At 32.0% G+C, this 19,846-nt stretch overlaps 1 long non-coding RNA gene across 1 annotated transcript in view; it reads left to right on the top strand.

The window, feature by feature from the left end:
- Positions 1 to 219: 219 nt before the first annotated feature.
- LOC141573146 (uncharacterized) overlaps positions 220 to 19,846 on the top strand; it is a 62,232-nt gene continuing 42,605 nt past the window's right edge. Inside the window, exon 1 of the long non-coding RNA XR_012498764.2 lies at positions 220 to 520. This is a non-coding gene — a long non-coding RNA (uncharacterized LOC141573146). The remainder of the gene's footprint in view (positions 521 to 19,846) is intronic.

Here is a 19,846-nt window from a genome sequence, read left to right as displayed (position 1 = left end):
ATATTATTTATCTTTCTTTACATGTATATGGTAGATAAACAGATATATTTGGTAGCTAAACTTTTACTTATTACAGCTCAATATGATCTTCAGGAGAAATAGTGTTAGATGCTTGGAGAACATCCCTTACCATTCTCTCCCTCTCCCTCTCCCTCTCCCTCACTCACTCTTTCATTCTCTCACTCTCACACTTTCACTTTCACTACTTGGAGAGCTCTGTGTCAGCCTTCTGTGCAGGAAAAGTGAGGGCTCTGAGCAGGCTACACAAATGTGCGTTGGCAAGGACATGACCTTGTTAGAAAATTCTCTGTCTGAAATCTCCAGAGACCTGAATGATAACGTTGCATTTGCCTGAGTCTGTCCTCTCTGATTTCTGCCAACACATTATTCAGGAGCTCTCTGTGATATTTGGTGCTGCTGAAAATATGCTGGTCTTGTAGACTTTTGTATAAAAAAACAAGTTCTCCAGGAAACTTTTAAAAGTGAAAAGGAAAAATACATAGACAATTGAAGACTAAAGGTATGTTTTTGTTTTTGTTTCTTTATAGCACTACATTTACTCTGCAAAGCAATGCATTTATCTGTGCTTGTGTTCTTTACTTCTATTCTATATTAACCTCATCTGATTTATGCTAATTTCTTCCCAAAATGACAATGGACTCAGAAAATTAGAGTCATGTAGAGTATTTGCTTTACTATCACTCCACCTACTGGAATTCCCTTTACTGACCACAAATTCTAGGACAGAGACTTGAGCAAAAATGAGGAAAGAAAGGGAACTGGAATTTTGCATATGCACTGACAAAACTGTTTTCTTAACATTGATTTATTTAATAGGTTGATAATTTGAAATGAATGAGTAATTTTACTGGAGTATGAGTTGAGACTGCTCACTAGTGAAATACATGTTTTAATCTTTATGATTTTAATGTTCTTCTCCCCTTCAGAGTCTTAACCACATCATGTAAAAACAGTGTTATTTTGATGTAAAGATGCTGCACTATACATTATTATAATATGTATCATTTGCTTATCAATCAGGCATGCATGCCTTTGTTGTAAAAATAAAATAGAAATAAAAAGTAGACTCTCTGATGTTTCAGAAATGTATTCAAACAAAATGATTTTAGAGGAGCACTGAAATGTTTTGTTCAGTGCAGTCCTACATAACAAAGTAATTAACTTTTGTTACAAATACAATATAGAAAATTTTGAGTTACTATAAATTGCACATTCTAACTTAATACATTTTCCAGATCATTTCGATCAAAACATGGTAGTCCTCAATGTGTAAACATATTTTCATTTATTTTTAGAAATATTTTACTTATTTTCAATATTGAAGTACCTGAAAAATATAATTTTATTGAATTTCATTAGAACTGAGATTGCATATGATATTTATATGGAGCACCTAATTGAGCAGGCAATGCGTCCACGGCTGTAATACATATTTTTTAAATTGTTATTTTAAAATAACATACTTGAAATATTTGGGGATATTGTCAGTTATTAGGCTTACTATACTTTCTTATTTTAAATGAATCAAAATTATTTGAATATATTTTTTAATTTAATTTGAAAGCGACTTCCCTTCATGATAATGTGGAAACAAATTGATACGATGATACTAAACTAATGCTGTAGTGTGTGTGTGCGTGTGTGTGTATGTTTATAAATGTGAACAAATATATGTAGGGATGTTGTCCATCCCCACTTTTACATTATCTTTTCTTGAATGTACATCAATAAAAATGACAGGAGAATTTTATATCAAAGTCTAATGTGGTTTGGAGCATTTTTCAGCATATTCCATTAACCAATGATCAATATAGAGGCTGTTAATTCTGTATTATAAATGATCATATAATAATTCTTAGATTAAATACTTCTATTTTCATACCTAAGAAAGGCGAAATGTTTATTTTAAATTAGTCATAGACAACTTTTTTTGTGCAATCGTACATAACTATCATTGGATCTTGGCAAAAATCCTATGGTTTTATGTTGTTTTTGATAAAAAAAAAAACAAAAAAAAAACCCTTGTCTGAGCACAAAATAAAATGAAGTTCTTTTCCTCTGCAACACAATAAAAGCATGTTCTAGATACAAGTGAACAACACAGCTGGTTGCTAGCATTATGATTAGGGATGCACTAGTTTGGATAAAATAAGAATTGGCCTGAATCTTTGCCCAAAGCATGAACTGAAATGACCCTGAAATAAGTGAAGTACTTTGCCAAATATTTTTTTTCCCCTTCCCTGTGGTTTCAATGCTCTGTTTTATAATGCAAGATTGGGGCCATCCTATTTCTTGATTAGCTTATAAAGGAAGTTCTAAAAAAAAATAACCAAAGAAACATACAAGTATACATCAAAACATATGCCACATTTTAAGAACCCAATTTTAAAACCCAAAACTGAGTAAAAATAAATTTCTTTATTTTAAGTGAATTCCTCTTGGAGTCTTTTGGTCAGATAAACATTAGAAGAATTTTTTTTTAACCAATAGAATACAAAAAATGAATTTTTAATTTTCTACAAGATATTTGAGGAATGTTTTATTGCATGTAATGTACATTTTGAGTTGTTTCATATTTCTACAATCATTATATCTCTGTTTTAATGGGTCATATTTGGAATAAACTGAGCAAACGTGTAGTTACCCATTCTGAAATATGGGTTACAGTATAGGTAAGAATATTAATATAAAACAATGTATCAATGATGCACATTACTACATTACTGTTAGAAATTGAATTTTAAAAAGTAGAACTAGTATGAGAGTTACAGATAAGCACTTTGGAGAATCACAACGCCCAAATGTCCTTGTATTCTCAGTAAAATGAAGATATTACTGTTACTGATTTAACATTGACACCGGCATTGAGTTTTTCTTATGCTGGGTCTCTGGAATAAATCCTAAACTAGGCCATAACAGTTTAGGGTCCTTCTACCTTGTGACTAACATCTTAGAGTCACATGATTTAAGGCCAATCAGCAATTACTGAAATGTAATTTTTAAAAAAGTGAAAATAGAGAATCTCTAAGCAGCATATTACTTGCTGAAACACAGACTAACTCTTCCTTTTATGTGGGAGGTGGCCAGCAGTGTCGTAGAAGGGAGAATGAAGAAATGAAAACAGAACAAGGTTAATTAAAGAAAAATGAGAAAGGAGAAACTTTGGGTAAAAAGGCAAAAGAGACTAAGGAGGAAAAAACAGAAAAAGGAAGATGGGCGGTGCAAAGGATAGAGGAAGAAAAGAAAAGACAGAAAACAGGTAGAAAGGTGATACGAAGAAAGAACAAGTGGGGTGAAGAGTGATGAATAGAAGCAAAAAATAAGGGAGAAGAAAGCAAGTGAAGATATGTAAGGAAGAAATCGGAAGAGGAAATGTAAATACTAGTGGTTTTTCTCTAGCTTCCTTCATTTTTTAAAATTAAATTTATTGGGGTGACAATGATTTGTACAATTATGTAGGTTTCCAGTGTACATTTCTATAATACATCATCTGTATCTCACATTGTGTGTTCACCACCTACAGTCAGTTCTCCTTCCATCACCATGTATTTGATCCCCTTTACCCTCTTCTACCATCCCCCTCCTCCCTTACCTGCTGGTAACCACTAAGTGATTATCTGTGTCTGTGAGTTTTTGTTTCTTTGTTTGTCTTGTTCATTTGTTGCTTTCAGTTTTGTTAATGTCCTTTTAAGACTGAAAAACAAGCCTGCTCAAGAGAGGCCTCACTGCCCCTCCCAATCCATGCCCTGGGCAAGTAGGGCAGCCTTTCCCTCAGAACAGTCTTTGGAGGGTGGGGGGTGGGAGATGAGGGTAAGGGGGATCAATATATGGTGATGGAAGGAGAACTGACTCTGGGTGGTGAACACACAATGGGATTTATAGATGATGTAATACAGAATTGTACACCTGAAATCTATGTAATTTTACTAACAATTATCACCCCAATAAATTGAAAAAAAAAAAAAAAAAAAGAACAGTCTTCGTGCTCACTCTGACACAGGGACACATCACTGTGTGGAGATGCTTCCAACAGTTCTCTTCAAACCAAACTTCTATCCTTCTTTTATCTTGTGTGCATAATACATCTCAAACTTAGTTGCAAATGAATTAGAATGTGGAAGAAATAATAGGCATTGCAAATACTATGTAACACGAACTCAAGTGCTATGTTTATTTCAGAAGAACAATGCTGTATTTCTGTTTAAGGGAGCCTGAGCCTAAGGAATTGAGATGAAATATTTCTGTACTAGTCTTCAATCTTTTAGAAGAAAATAAACTCTTTAGTTTATCAGGCTTTCTTTAAATTCATCATTGGATTGCTTAGAATTTACTATGATATTATGATATCATAAGAAACATATATTGTTTGGTCGTGGTCAGTCTCCTGGCCAGAGTTCCAAAAACCTTGTCATTTCCTAAATGACTCTTAAGTGTAATATTTTAAGTGCCTAAGAGCAATAGGAGAATCTTTGGTTATAATACTTGATTTTGTCCCTAGTTCCTGAAATGGCTCCAGAGCACTAGAGATGAAATGAGCAACTTTTGTTATTCATGACAAACCCCTTTCAACCACCCCTGAGTTTATGTTAATAAAATGACTTAAATGCTAATAATCAGCATGTATTTCACATGATGAATAATATTTGCTTAAACTTAATGTTTGAAACATGAATTAAATGTTCTTTTGACTTTAACATGTCAGATACTATTTTAAAATATACAAAACCTTTGCTAGCATACCACAATACCACATAGCGATATATTTGTTTTTTAAAGGCAAGAATGCACCTTTCCTTTTTCTTTTTCTTTTTTAAATCCACACATAAATGAGATCATATACAGTAGTATTTGTTTTTCTCTGATTTTCCGCTTTGCATATGCCCTCAAGTTCCGTCCACATTGTTGTAAATGTTAAGATTTTATTCTTTTCTATGGCTGAATATAATATTCCGTGTGTGTGTGTGTGTGTGTGTGTGTGAGAGAGACATTTGTCTTTATCCATCAATGGACACTTAGGTTGTTCCTGTATCTTAGCTATCATAAATGCTGCAATGAGCATGAGGATCATGCATCTTTTCAACTTAGTGTTTTTGTTTCTTTTAAATAAATGGGTCTTTTCTATACTGAGACACCACTAGTCTTTTATTTGTTGATCTGCAAATTAGCATAGTTCAACATGGTGTCAATGTGATTTTAAAAACAATTCAAGCAATGAATTCCTTTGTCAGTTCTTGGTTATAGGATAGGTCATTCAGATAGTTCAGATACATTGAGTGTTTTAGATGCTATCAAAATGAAAACCAGAACATTTTTAAATATGATGGAGAACCTGTGAGTTCTTTCTGATTTAGTTCACAGATGACCCTGTTTGACAAACATTGTTGCCACATTAGAATGTTTTGTGTGATATCTAAAAGGTAATCGGGAAAAATTTGAAGTCGCTAAGGATATCCAAGGTCAGACTTAGGTTTCAAAAGAGAAGTGCTTGTGAATGTAGACAGATGTTGTACATGTGTGTAGGCAGTATGATTCTAGACTCATGAAATTTTTGATTGAGGAACATAACATAATTTAAATATTTTTATTCACTAAGAGAAAGAAAGCATGGTTAAAACATTGTTATTCAAACATTTGTTTGATATATGTTTTTTGAATTACCTTAAGTATAACTTTCAGTCGCACAAGTAAATCAATTCCATTACTTTATGAGCCCCTAGTGACTACTAAATTATTCTCAAAGATGAAACTGCTGCATCACTGAGCATGTTCAGTAGAGTAGTGAAGTTTGAATATGTCTTGGCCCTGTCTGCGGTACTACAGCTGACCTTTGAACAATGTGGGTTCAAATTGTGTGGGTCCACTTATACCTGAATTATTTATTTATTTATTTATTTTTAAATAAATACAGTCAGTCCTTCGTAACTGCTGGTTTTACATCTGCAGATTCAACCAACTGTGGATCAAAAAGAGTATTTTCTCATTCCCAATCATGGATTTAAAAAATACTGCTTTAAGTCTGCAGTTGGTTAAATTCATGGATGTGAAGGGATGACTGTAATTAAGATTTTGAGGAGTCAAACGTTATATACAAAAGTAAAGTTATGCTATGCTAAGTGAAGTAAGTCAGACAGAAAAAGATGAGAACCATACGATTTCACTGATATGTGGGATATAAAACTGAAAGCAACAAAGGAAAAAGACAAACAAACAAAGAAATAAAAACTCATGGATACAAACAACAGTTTAGTGGTTACCAGAGGGTAAGGGGGGAAGAGGGTGGTAGATGAAGGGAAACAGGGTCAGATATATGGTGATGGAAGGAGAACTGACTCGGGGTGGTGAACACACAATGTGATATGTAGGTGATGTATTACAAAATTGTAGAGTTGAAACCTATATAACTTTACTAACCATTGTCACCCCAATAAACTTTAATTAAAAAAAAAAGGTATATGCTGATTTTCAACTGTGTCGGGGAGGCACCCTTAATTCCTGTGCTGTTCAAGGACAATTGTATTGTTTTTTATCTGCACTTGTTTGAACCGCAGATTCAAAACCTGCAGATACTATGGGCAAACTAGTTAAATTTTGTGGGAGTCAAAAGTTATACACAGATTTTTAAATTGCACAGTCGTTGATACCCCTAACCCCCACATTGTTCAAGGGTGAACAGTACTCTGAGTAAATGATATTTACAATATAAAACACATATGATCAGGAGCATATGTTTTTTCTATGCAAACACAGTTTAATAGCCATGAATTGAGTTTTCTTCATTCTGCTTTCATATGTAACAACTAAGTAGTAGCTGTTTTTTCAAATATACAGATCACTTAATATTTAAAAAAATCTGTCATCAAATCCACCATCTATAATTATATGCATCATCTATTTATAAAAATAGATGTCTGGAAAACTACTTACTCGTTCTTGTATTGACTTACTTTGCTAAATAATTAAGATGCAGTAGGTTGATAGATTCTTTGTGTGCATGTATATATGAGCATGGATTTAATTTGATGTACACCCATTCAGAAATTACATATTAAAATTATTTGTTTTTTAAAAGTTATATAAAGGAAATTACATGTTATTAAATAATGTGATGTTGAAAAATTCAGCGTTCATGATAAAATGCTGACAATTGCAAAGATCACCATTTCCTGAATATTATATTGATTATACATTTACAGCTAAAATAATTTCCTCACTCAGCTATTTCGCAAAAGCCACACCCAGCTGAGGAAAACAATAATGATTACAATATGCTCAATGTACCAAACAAATCAACAATACATCCATATGTGCCTATGGACTTTTAATTCCTTAATATATTAATGGTGTTTGTGAAAAAAAGAAAAAAAAGTTCAATGCTCAAATAAGTTTATGAAATCATGAGTTAAACCCAGTTAAAGAGATTACCTTAATCCTGTATTTTTGCATGCTATCAAAATAATAATTTGCTTCATGACTTTCTAATAAGTGACAGCCTACAGAGTTATACAAAAGTTTTTGACCAAAGTACCACTTTATTTTTCTATAGGATCACATATGTAAATCACTAAATAAAATAAAAATATGCCTATTTTTTTTAAGTTATAGTATTTTAGTCAGATGTGATAGTTATATTTACTGCATAGGTAGAAGATTCTCATCAATGTATCTACAAATTTCTATTTTCGTGCCAATAACACAAAATTAGACTAACATTGATTGTATTGAAATCTTTTGTAATTTATTGTAAAAATTTGTGTTGCAACTATCATTAAATAATTACCTAAAAATAACTATGAAGCCCTCAGCAAAATATCTAGTCTTAATGATAAAATTAGTCTATTTGTCATTGATTGAGAAAATTGTTAATTTGGGCTTTAAATGATTGATGTTATAGGTAAATAGAACTTTTTATAATAACTAAGATTTTTGCATTATTTCAGCAAATGGGTTTATATTTTTCTTTAGGTTGGTTTTCTAAATCACCTACTTTGTCCTCTAATACATTTCAAAAAGTTTGTTTCGATTCTGATAGAACTGGACCATTTATCCATTCATTCAAAAAATATTTATTGAAAACCTATTATTTCCAAGCATATTCTAGATGCTGAGCATAGAATGATAAATAAAATAGAGTCCTGATATTATGAAAGTGTCTTGCAGATTACAGTCAATAAAGAAATATGCAAATAAATAACTCTAATGTTTTTGATGGTGATAGTGCTTTGGAGAAAGATAAAGCCTACCAAGTGCCAGGACAGGGGGCAGGTTTACAATGTTAAATAGAGTCACCTAGGAAGCTGTCAATCAGAAGGTAGATTTTGAACAAATTGCTAGAGTAGATAAGAAAACACTCATTTATATGTCTGTGTAGTGGGAGAACATCCCAGGCAGAAGAAAAAGAAAATACAAAGGCACTCAGGAGGGAATTTGTCTAGTGTGCTCAATAAGTGGCAGGGCATGAACTGAATGAGAGGGAGAATAGTAGGTGATGAGGTCATAAAAGTAATAAAAAGGAAAACAGATCATGTAGGGCCCTCTGAGTCATTATATGAAACTTTGCTTTTACTGTAAGTGAGTTGGGAAGCCATTGAGGGTTTGGGCAGAGAAATAACACAATCTAACTTATTTTTAAAGAACACTCTAAGTTGTGTTGAGAATAGGGAGTAGGGGAGAAAAGAGGAGCAGAAAGATAAATTAGAAGCTATTGCAATAATCCAGATAAATAATAATGATGTGAACCAGGGTGTTAATGGTGGAGATAGTTTGAAATGGTGAGTTTCTGAACATATTTGAATGTAGAGACAATAGCAACCTCTGACTGGCTGTGGGATGTAACAGCAGGTTTTAGCTTAATCACTTAGAAAGATCTAGTTGCCATTTATTGAAATAATAAGGACCAGAAGAGAAGATGGTAGAAGGGCAAGTGTGAGATGACTATAAGACTTCTAAATGGAAACACTGACTTGGTAATTGCAGTGTTTAATATGAAGTTCAGAAGAGAAGTCTGAAGTAGTGATGTATGTCTGGGAGTTATCAGCGTGGAAATAAATGGATCTTAAATCAATGGGACTGAATGAGATTACCAAGGAAACAAATGAAGACAGAGAAGAAAAGAAGTACTCAGACTAATCCCTAAGGCCCTCCAAATTGGCAAAAAGAGAGGATGAAGGACAGCAAGAAGGACACCGGGAAGAAATAGCCAGTGAGGTAGGCAGAAACTAGGAGAATGGTCTGGAAGCAAAGTCAAGAGCATATCTGATGAGAACTGAGAATTTGTTATTCGTGGTTGACTTTTTTTTTCTAATTAAAGTTTATTGGGGTGACAGTTGTTAGTAAAGTTAGATATGTGTCAGGTGTACAATTCTGTAATACATCATCTATATATCACATTGTGTGTTCACCCAGATTCAGTTCTCCTTCCATCACCATATATTTGATCCTCTTTACCCTCATCTATCACCTCCCTCCTCCTTAACCTTTGGTAACCACCAATTGTCTGTGTCTACAAGTTTTTGTTTCTTCATTTGTTTGTCTTGTTCCTTTGTTGTTTTCAGTTTTATCTACCACATATCAGTGAAATCATATGGTTGTCTACTTTTTCTGTCTGACTTATTTCGCTTAGCATAATAATCTCAAGATCCATCCATCTTGTAAGGAATGGCATCATTTCATTTTTTCTTACAGCAGAATAGTATTCCATTGTATAGTATATATACCACATGGTAGTTGACTTTGATAAGAGCAATCTTGAGTGAAGTGGTAGGGATTACAGGCTGAATGCAGTGAGTTCAAGAGAAAATGGGAGAAGGGAAATAGAGAAGTAGTCAGGTTATTAAACATTGAAATGTTTGTTATAAAAGTAGAGCAAGGAAATAAGGTATTGTCAGAAGGGTATATGGGTGTAGATATGCAATAAGCAGTGAGTTGTATATAACTAGAGGTGAGGTTTTGATAAGTGGGTATGATAAGTAACGAGAGAAGCAGGGAGTTAAAGTTTGGTGATCAATTTCCCATGTATAAATATAATTCATTTAGTGTTCATTAATTAAAATATTATTCTTTAAATAATATTGGTGGTTAAAATGAACAATGCCAAGGTATATGACGTAGTATAAACAAATTCACATTAAAACCCACTTCAATTCCATGTTCCACATGTAGCTGCTATAAATAGTTTCGTGTCTGTCCTTCTAGACATATTCTATGAATACATAAACAGATAGGTTTTGTTAAACCAAATATTGCTTCACACTATTCATGTGGTTCTGGTACTTCCTTTTTTCATTCAATAATATATCACAGGCACACTTCCATGCTGGTTCTTAGAGAGCTATCTCATTCCACAACTATATAATGCTATTGTATTGCTGAGCCATAATTTATTTAAATAATCCCTTTTTGATTTAGGGTGTTTCCAGCTTTTGCTATTATGAATAATGCAAAATGAACATCTTTATCCACAGAAGTTTATTACCCCTTGAATTATTCCACTAATGTAAATTACTAGAGGAAGGATTGCTTAGTCAAAAATTATGTACTATTTCATAATTTCTACTAAATGATAGCCACAAAGAGCATAGCAATTTATTCCTCTGGTAAATTCTCATCAACACTAGATATGAAAAATGATAATTAAAGTATATACTTATTATATGTTAACTATAATTCAATATATATGTATATATAGTCATGTGATATGGAGTACAACATAGGGAATAGAGGCAATGGAATTGTAATAGATATACATGATGTTAAAGGGGCAATAGATTGGGGGAGGGGAGTCACCACTTTGTGAGGGATGAAATGTCTAAATATTGCATTGTTTTGTACGCCTGAAACTAACATAAATAAATAAACAAACATGTAAATAGTGCTCTGGACAACTTTGAAAAAATAAAGCATATACTTATTAAGTTATGAACAATTTAAGTATCACTTTTCATTTTACATTTTTAAAACTATGAAGCAATATAAATATACAAAAGTTATATACAAACATACGTAGATACTAATGAAATTAAAACCATTTTAATATTTGGCCATTGTTTCAGGTCTCTTATTAAATTTGAGAAATAGTCTTTCTATGCAAATCTTAATTATCACTCTATATTTTCTCCTTTTCTCCACCACAGGTAAATATTACCCTGAATAATTTTTTTCTGTTTACCGTAGTATACATTTTACAGTTACCTTTTTGTTTTCCATTTTCACTAGTATATAAGCACCATGAGGGGAAGGATTGTTTATTTGGTTCACTTTGAATCCCCAGTATAAAATGATGATGGCATATTAGAGCTTCTCAAAAATAATAGTCAAATTAATAATGAAATAATTAATAGGGATATGTATTCTCACTCATGTCATTGTCCTTTTGTCACAAATATGAATATACATACGTTTTATTATATATATTCTAAAAATTGATAAAAATGGAATCATACTACATGTTCTCTTGCAAATTGATTTTTTAACTCAACATTTTGCTTTTGAGGCCTAGTCATGTAAACACCTTTTGATCTAATTCATTCATATAAATTTTTTGTATATTATCCATTCTCATGGGAATGATTTATCTATTCCCTTACTAAAAGTCAGTTAGGTTATTTTCATTTAAGTTATTACTCACTTTTTCGCTGTATATGCAATTGCCATAAATAACAGAAATTGCCAAGCCACAGGGTGTGTGCGTGCATATTTTGAAAATTATACTAGTACTGCTAAATTTTTCATTAAGATGATTGTATTAACTTACAGCTCTCCAGAAATTTTGCTTCTCTACACTTTCACTAACTCTTCTTAATCAATCTAGGTCAAACTGACAGTGAATTTGTACATATTTATTATTGTTTTATTACACATTTCTCTGATTAACAGTAAGATTGAGAATATTTCAAATTTGTGTTGGCCATTTGCATATCCTCCTTTTTTTAAGGGCCTGTTTATATCTCTCTTCCCCTCCAACTGTTTCCTTTACCTTATTGGGTATAAATATATCACATATAATAAATATATGTATATGTTTTGGATACTAATACACTATTCACAAATAAATTAAAAAATAAATTAGTCCTTATTGGTGCTATCACTTTTGGTGCAAATTTATTAATTTATTTTACATTTTATCCTTTATTTTTAAATCAATGTTTTTCACACCAATCTTTTGTTATTCTGTTTTTATTCATCTAAAAGATTTATGTGTTTGTAGTACATATTTAGTTTTGATAAAAATAAGTCTTCCATATTTTTTTGTGTGAACAGAATCAAGTAGGGATCTAACATCATCTTTCCTCTGTAGATAGCCAGTTGTCCCAGAACTCTCATTGATGGGTCTATCCTTTCTTATGTGGTTTGAAATGCTCATGACATCATACAAAGCACCACATAGTACTATATCAATTACCTATTACTGCAGTAGCAGCCTGCTACAAATTTAGTTTAGAAGAAGATGAATCTATTGTTTCACAGTTCTGGAGGTCAAAGTCCAAAAAATTAGTTTCACTGTGCTCAAATCAAGGTGATGGAAGGCTGGTTTCTTGTGGAGGCTCTGAGGGAAGAATCCCTTTTCGTGTCTTTTTCAGCTTTTGTGACTGCCTGTATTCCTTGGCTTGTGGTTCTTTCCTCCATCTTCAGAACCCATCACCTCAAAACTCTGCTTCCATCATCACATCATCACATCACCTTTTCTTCTGTAGTAAAGTATCCCTCTGCTTTTCTCTTATAAAGACCCTTGTGATTACATCTAGGATCCACCTGGATAATCCAGGCTTATGTCCCCGTATCAAGATCCTTTTTGCCATATAAGGTAACATGTGTAGGTTTCAGAGATTAGGACTTGGATATAGTTTCAACCTACCACAATTACTTTAATAAAGATGGAATGTTGAATATTATGAAATAGTTTTCATTTATCTGTTGAAATTATAGTTTTCTCTTAAAGATTTAAAAATCTTTATAATCTTCAGTCTTGCATTTCTAAAATAATTTTGACTTAGTGATGATTTGCTAATTATTTATATATAAAAGGTTATATTTTGAACTTTTACACATATTTTTAATTAAAAGTCACCCGTGATTTTTCTATGTCATCTAGTTTTGATATCAAAGTTACAATTATTTGGGCATATTTTCTTTTTTCTCCTAATGTTAGTTTGATTATAACTAATGGCCATTTCTAAAAGTCTTTAAGATACTTTCTTATAAAATGGCTGGATCTACATATTTTTGAAATGTATATTGTGAGAGGTGAATAAGGAAAAGTGAAGCATTTTAACAGATTCAATTCCCTTAATGGCATGTGACTATTGAGATTTTTTTCTTACTTTTGAGTAAGTAGTGGAAAATTATATTTTGTTCAGCACATGATTGATTTATATTGTTTTCTTAACTTGAGAATTTCCAGACAGTGAAAATTGTTATAAATATTTATCCCCCATGTATGAATGGCATTGAGAGTCACAGATCTGCAAATTCCCAACAAAAAGATACAAGGTTCCTTAGTATCTCCCTTCCCGTGTGGGTATATTTTCTTTCTAATCCAGCCATTCACTGACTTGGCAACTCTGCAAGGGTTGACCACATTTCTAATTCTTGACCTTTCACAGATTTATAGTCTATTCAGTTATCCTTCTGAAATCAAAAACTAATAATGTAGTGTACCTAGATGAACAGATGCTTCCCTGAGTGATCATAGCATCTGCTTAAATTCCTACTGTTCTACTTTTTGTTTCACTTCTCTGTCTTTCCTTTTCCTCATCTTCCTTCTCTTCCTTCTCTCCTCTTCCTCTTCCTTATGAACTACGAGTGGGTTACTCATAAAACTCAATAATAATGTCATCTTCAATTACTAGATGCGTTGCATAGGCAATATTTTTGACAAATGATTCAGATTCAAAAGTCAGTAAAACATCTTCTTAAATACATTGTTTAAATCTCTTTCTCTCTGTTTCTCCCTAAACTTCTATTAATCTCGGGCTCATTTTTATTGATTTTAAGAGCTTTTGGCATATTAAGGACACTAGCCATTTATCTCTCATATTGTTTTGTATACATTTTATCCAATTTATTCTTTGTTTTAAAATTGTCTATATTTTCTTAACAGTTTTATAGTCTTAAATTTATCAACTCCATTTTCTCTATGTAGTTTTTGACTTGTCTCTCATGATTATAAAGGATTTTCTCAATCGTAAAATAACCAAAATAAAATCACTTTTAATTTTAGTTATTTTACTTTTTAATGTATATTTAAATCTTTAAACATATGGAGTTTATTTTAACTTGAAGAGTAAGTTTAGTATCCAGGTTTATTTTGTCACAAATAATTAGGCAGTTATTTCCAAACCAGTTTTAAGTAATCTCTCTTTTCCCTACTCAATATGTTCATTTCACAGATGAAGGAACTCAGCCAGAGTATGACTTACTTAATATTGTATTCAATTAATAATTAAAATAAGACTTAAATTGGGATCTTCAGAAAAAAATCATTCCTCTAACTACTTAACTGATCTGTGATTCCTGTTAGCATAGTAACAAATATTTTAACATCCATAACACTCTCACGATATCAAATATATATTTTTTGCTAGTGCCAATACTAGTGCAGAATGTTTAAGTGTGCATTTGTGTGTGTGTGTGTGTGTGTGTGTGTGTGTGAATTCTCTCAATGAAAAACATCATAAAATTAGTAAGAACAACACCTTTCTTGAACGACCACGGAGTAATTGCCGCAATGAAAAGTGACTGCAGACTGTCATGAAGCAAACAACATTAAAAAGATGTGAAACATATGAAGGGGAAATTTAATTGGTATGTGTGTGTGTTCAAAACATGAACTTGGTGTAGAGAAGTAGCTTTGAAAAATTGAAGTTTACAGTAATATCATGTAAAAACTTAACTAATTATTTTACTATACATACTCAAATATGAGTGTACCCTGATTTAAATATAGAGAAATCTGTTGCCCTTTATATTCTATTATTAATTTGTGAAAGTAATAACAATACTCCTAAAACATTAATGTAAGAGGCATTCAGATGTGTAAACACGAATGAGAGAAGTTGTGCTCAATAAGTAATTATTGAATTAAAGCAAATTCAATCTGTGCATACGGTTTGTATATATGCTCCCATGTCTATTTTAAATCGATCAATTAGCACGTATTTGAGGAATGTGTAAGAAATTATAAAACATTGATTCTGTTTTTAAATAATTTAATATTTGAGAACATAATATATTAATATACAGAGATCATTTAAAATAAGTACATATTATGATCCAAATGTGTAGGAAAGAAAAATGATGCTACAGATGTCGAGAGAAGGGAGGGTGGTGTGGTTAAAAAATGATGAAGTAAATTTGTGACTGGGATGATTGTTCTATGCCCTTTTAGATAACTTTATATTCAAGTTGATGTATAACTTAGTTACTGTGAAATACTTAGTTACTATGAAATACCGTATTTCATAGGCCTCTGTTTAAGCACAAACAGGCACAAATGAAAAAACATCTCACACTTATCTCCATAGAAGGAGACAAATTAAAATGAAGCAAAATTTAGAGCAGAATAGACATAGATAAGCCAGAAGCTTTCTTAATGCAGTTGAATTGCAAAGTGCCTATTACTCAACTATTATGACACAAGAGTCAGTACAATGTTGATTTTCTATCAACATTGAGAAGCCTCTATTGTTTTAAAGTGAGGGGGTGAAGGGGAGAGTGAACTACATTTTCACACTTTAATACTAAGGTCTTACATGTATAGGATATATTTTTAATGGAAATATTCTTTTATAAGATTGAAAATAAGACCATGCAAATAACTTTATAAAGAGATATTTTCTGTCCAATTCCCTGTAATGCTACAATACACATGTCAAAAGGCTTTTATACTCCAAAATTCAAATACAAAGACCATTTTTACCATTTCAATAAAATACATGAACATTTAGTAACATAATTTATTTGTACTGGAAATTATTATGGTAGCATGTTAAAATATTATTATTATCTATGCCTTAAATATCTGCTTGAAATTATCACCATCAAATTGCATTAATTTAAAAAAGGAATGATTACTTCATATATGTTCTTATATTGAAGTTTCAGTTGGAATTCATGTTTCCAATGCCTTTGTGACTTGATAACACTTTCCATTTTTTTCAGTAACACTTTTGTAAAACTCTGCTGCTTAAAAATAAAACGTAATTCTGCCATTTTGAATTTATGTTTTTTCTTACCCATATATATTTAGTATGACTGTCTAAAAGTGCTAACTGCCAGAATTATCATGCAATAATATAAAATATTACACTATTTACCATACTTGTAAATGTCATATCAGCAATCAAACTGTCCATATATTTTATTGAAACACCTTGTTTCTCTCTACATCACTGCTTCCTATTAACAAGAGATGCGACCATCTGAAGATTTTCAGAGCAATTTAGCACAAAGTATGGCTATGAATGTTGAGTATTTTTAGGCTGATTCTTAAAAAGATAATGAAAAGTCTATGAATAAAAGTTAGGATACTCATTACCCTTTCTAGAAGTTTTCTACATTGTTACCACGGATGATACATATAAACACATTTTTTTTCTCACCTTTCATTTGTTGTCTACAGAATGCATAATGATTCAGTATTAATTAAAATATTGCCTTGTTAGTCAGGTTTTCTCTGACCAGTGAGATCTTCCCTGAGCATACTATGTAACAATATAATCCTTCTAACACTTGTTAATTCCTTCCCTTGCTTTATTTTCCTCCTAAATCTTATCATCAAATAACACTCTATAATTTGCTTTATAGCCATGTTCCCTGTTTCTCCCACTATAAAGTCAGCTTCATGAAGGAAAAATAATATTTTCCTTTTGTGTTATAAGTGTGTATCTCTGTTCTAGTATTTGGCAAATTGTAGTCACTCATCCTTGTTTTATTTTCAATAAACAAATGAAAAAGAGGATAAAGCTAGAAAACTAGAAAGTGAGGTTCAAATATATGGTGATGAAAGGAGAGCTGATTCTGGGTGGTGAACACATAATGCAATATATAAAAGATGTCTTGTAGAAATATATGCTTGAATCCTATATAATTTTATTAACCAATATCACCCAATAAATTTAATAAAATTTTAGAAAAGAAAATACAATTTTTAATATTTACCTACTGTAAAATTCACTCATTTTTGTGTGCAGTTACATTAGTTTTGATAAATGCATAGAGTCATTTAACCCCTATCATAATAAGATACAAAACTGTTCCATTGACCCAAAATATTTCCTTGTGTTGCTTCTCTTTAGTCAGTCACTCCCCCCATTCCTAATTCCTAACAGCCATAGAACTGTTCTCCATTTTTATAATCATGCCTTTTCCAGAATGGAATCATATGATTTGTAGTCTTTTTAGTCTAGCATATTTAACTTATTGTACGTTTGTGACTTATCCATGTTTTTGCATTATCAGTAGTTTATTCTTTTTTATTGTTGAGTAGTGTTTCATCATACAGATGTGCCAGTTAATTTTTTTTTTCACTAATTGAAGGAAAACTGTGTTGTATCCAGTTTTTTACAATTAAAAAGAAAACAGCCATAAATATTCACAACAAGGTTATCATTTTTATTTGGTAGATACCTATGGTAAAGATTATTGGTCATATAGTTTGTATATGTTTAATTTTATAAGAAACTACTAAAGAGAATGTACTATCTTGCATTACCTCCAGGAATGAATTCGAGTTTTAGTTGCTCTACACTTTCGCCAATATTTTTACTGTTAGTTTTGATATTGGTGTGTTTATTTTTTCATTTATTTGCTCATTTGTTTTGATGTAGTTCAATTTGTCAATATTTTTAGATGGATCACACTTTATGTTGTATCTAAAAGCATTTTGCCTAAAACATGGCCACAATCCAATCATTTTCTCCTACAGTTGCTCCTAAAATTTTCAGGAGTCCCCTCTTATCTGTGGTTTTGCTTTCTGCAATTTCAGGTACTGGTAGTCAACTGCAGTTTGAAAATATTACATGGAAAATTCCAGAAATAAAACACTGAGATTTTAAATTGCACACAATTCTGAGTAGCATGGTGAAGTCATTCATCCTCCCGATCTGTCTCACTCGGTACATGAATCATCTCTGTCCAGCTGTATACACTATCTTCCCCATCCCCCGCTCTCCGTTAGTCACTAGTCACTTAGTAGCTATCTGGGTTATCGGATTGCCTGTCTTGGTATTGCAGTGCTTGTGTTCAAATAACCCTTCTTTTACTTAATAATGGCCCCAAAGTGCAAGAGTTGTGATGTTGGCAATGCAGATATGCCAAAGAGAAGCTGTAAAGTGGTTCTTTAAGTGTAAAGGTGAATATAGTACAATAAGATATTTTGAGAAAGACCACATTCACGTAGCTCTAATTACAGTATATTCTTATAATTGTACTATTTTATTAGTTATTAAGCTCTTACTATGCCTAATTTATAAATAACTTTATCATAGATATGTATGTATCTATGTATGTATAAGAAAAAAAACGTATATATAGGGTTTAGTACTATTTAGTACGCATTTCTAAGCATCCACTCGGGTTCTTGAAACATATCCCCACAGATAAGGACTACTATACATCTATGGTCTATTTTGAGCTCATATCTGTGTAAAGTGTGAGATATGGGTAAAGGTTCAATTGTTGGTCCGTGAATGTCTAATTTTACAGCAACATTTGTTGAAAAGACTATGCTTTCACCTATAATTACCATTTCACCTTTGTTGAAAATCAATCATATATATTGGGTCTATTTCTGAACTCACCTGTTCTACTGACTTATATGTGCATTCTTTTGATAGTACCACACTGTCTGGAATACTGTAGCTTTATTTATTTTTAACTTTTATTAAATTTACTGCTGTGACATTGGTTAGTAAAACTATATATGTTTCGAGTGTACAATTCTATAATAAATCATCTATATATCACATTGTGTGCTCACCACCCAGAGTCAGTTCTCCTTTCATTACCATATGTTTGAACCCCTTAATCTTCTTCTATCATTCCCTTCCCCCCTACCCTCTGCTAACCACTAAATTGTTGTCTGTGTCTGAGTTTCTGTTTCTTTGTTTGTTTGTCTTGTTCCTTTGTTGCTTTCAGTTTATATATCACATGTGAGTTAAATCATATGGTTCTCGACTTTTTCTGTTTGACTTCTTTCGCTTAGCATAATAACCTCAAGATCCATCCGTATTGTTGCAAATGGCACTATTTCATCTTTTCTTATGGCAAAGTAGTATTCCATTGTGTATATATATCACATCTTCTTTATCCAATCATCTATCAAAGGACACTGGTTGTTTCTATGTCTTGGCCACCATGAATAATGCTGCAGTGAACATAGGTGTATATATATATATATATCTTTATAGATAAATGTTTTCAGGGGTTTTTTGGTAGATACCCAGAAGAAGAATTTCTAGATTGTACGGTAATTCTATTCTTAATTTTTTGCAGAACCTCCATGTCATTTTCCATAGTAGCTGTACCAATGTACATTCCCACTATCAGTGTATGAGGATTCCTTTTTTCCTACAACCTCTCCAACACTTGTTATTGTCTTGTTGATAATAGCCATCCTAACAGGTATGAGGAGGTATCTCGTTGTTTTGATCTTCATTTCCTTAGCAGCTAGTGAAGCTGAGCATCTTTGCATATATTTGTTGGTCGTGTGTATGTCTTCTTAGGAGAAGTGTCTATTCAGATCCTCTGCCCATTTTTATAATTGCAATGTTTGTTTGTTGTTGTTGTTGAGTTGTATGAGTTCTGTATGTATTTGGATATTAGTCCCTTA

The sequence above is a fragment of the Rhinolophus sinicus genome, chromosome 17 (assembly GCF_057876585.1).
Source record: "Rhinolophus sinicus isolate RSI-liver-muscle chromosome 17, RSI-T2T, whole genome shotgun sequence".
Classification (NCBI taxonomy): domain Eukaryota; kingdom Metazoa; phylum Chordata; class Mammalia; order Chiroptera; family Rhinolophidae; genus Rhinolophus; species Rhinolophus sinicus.
The sequence above is the reverse complement of the archived record's forward strand: the minus strand, read 5'-3'. Positions and strand labels throughout refer to the sequence as shown.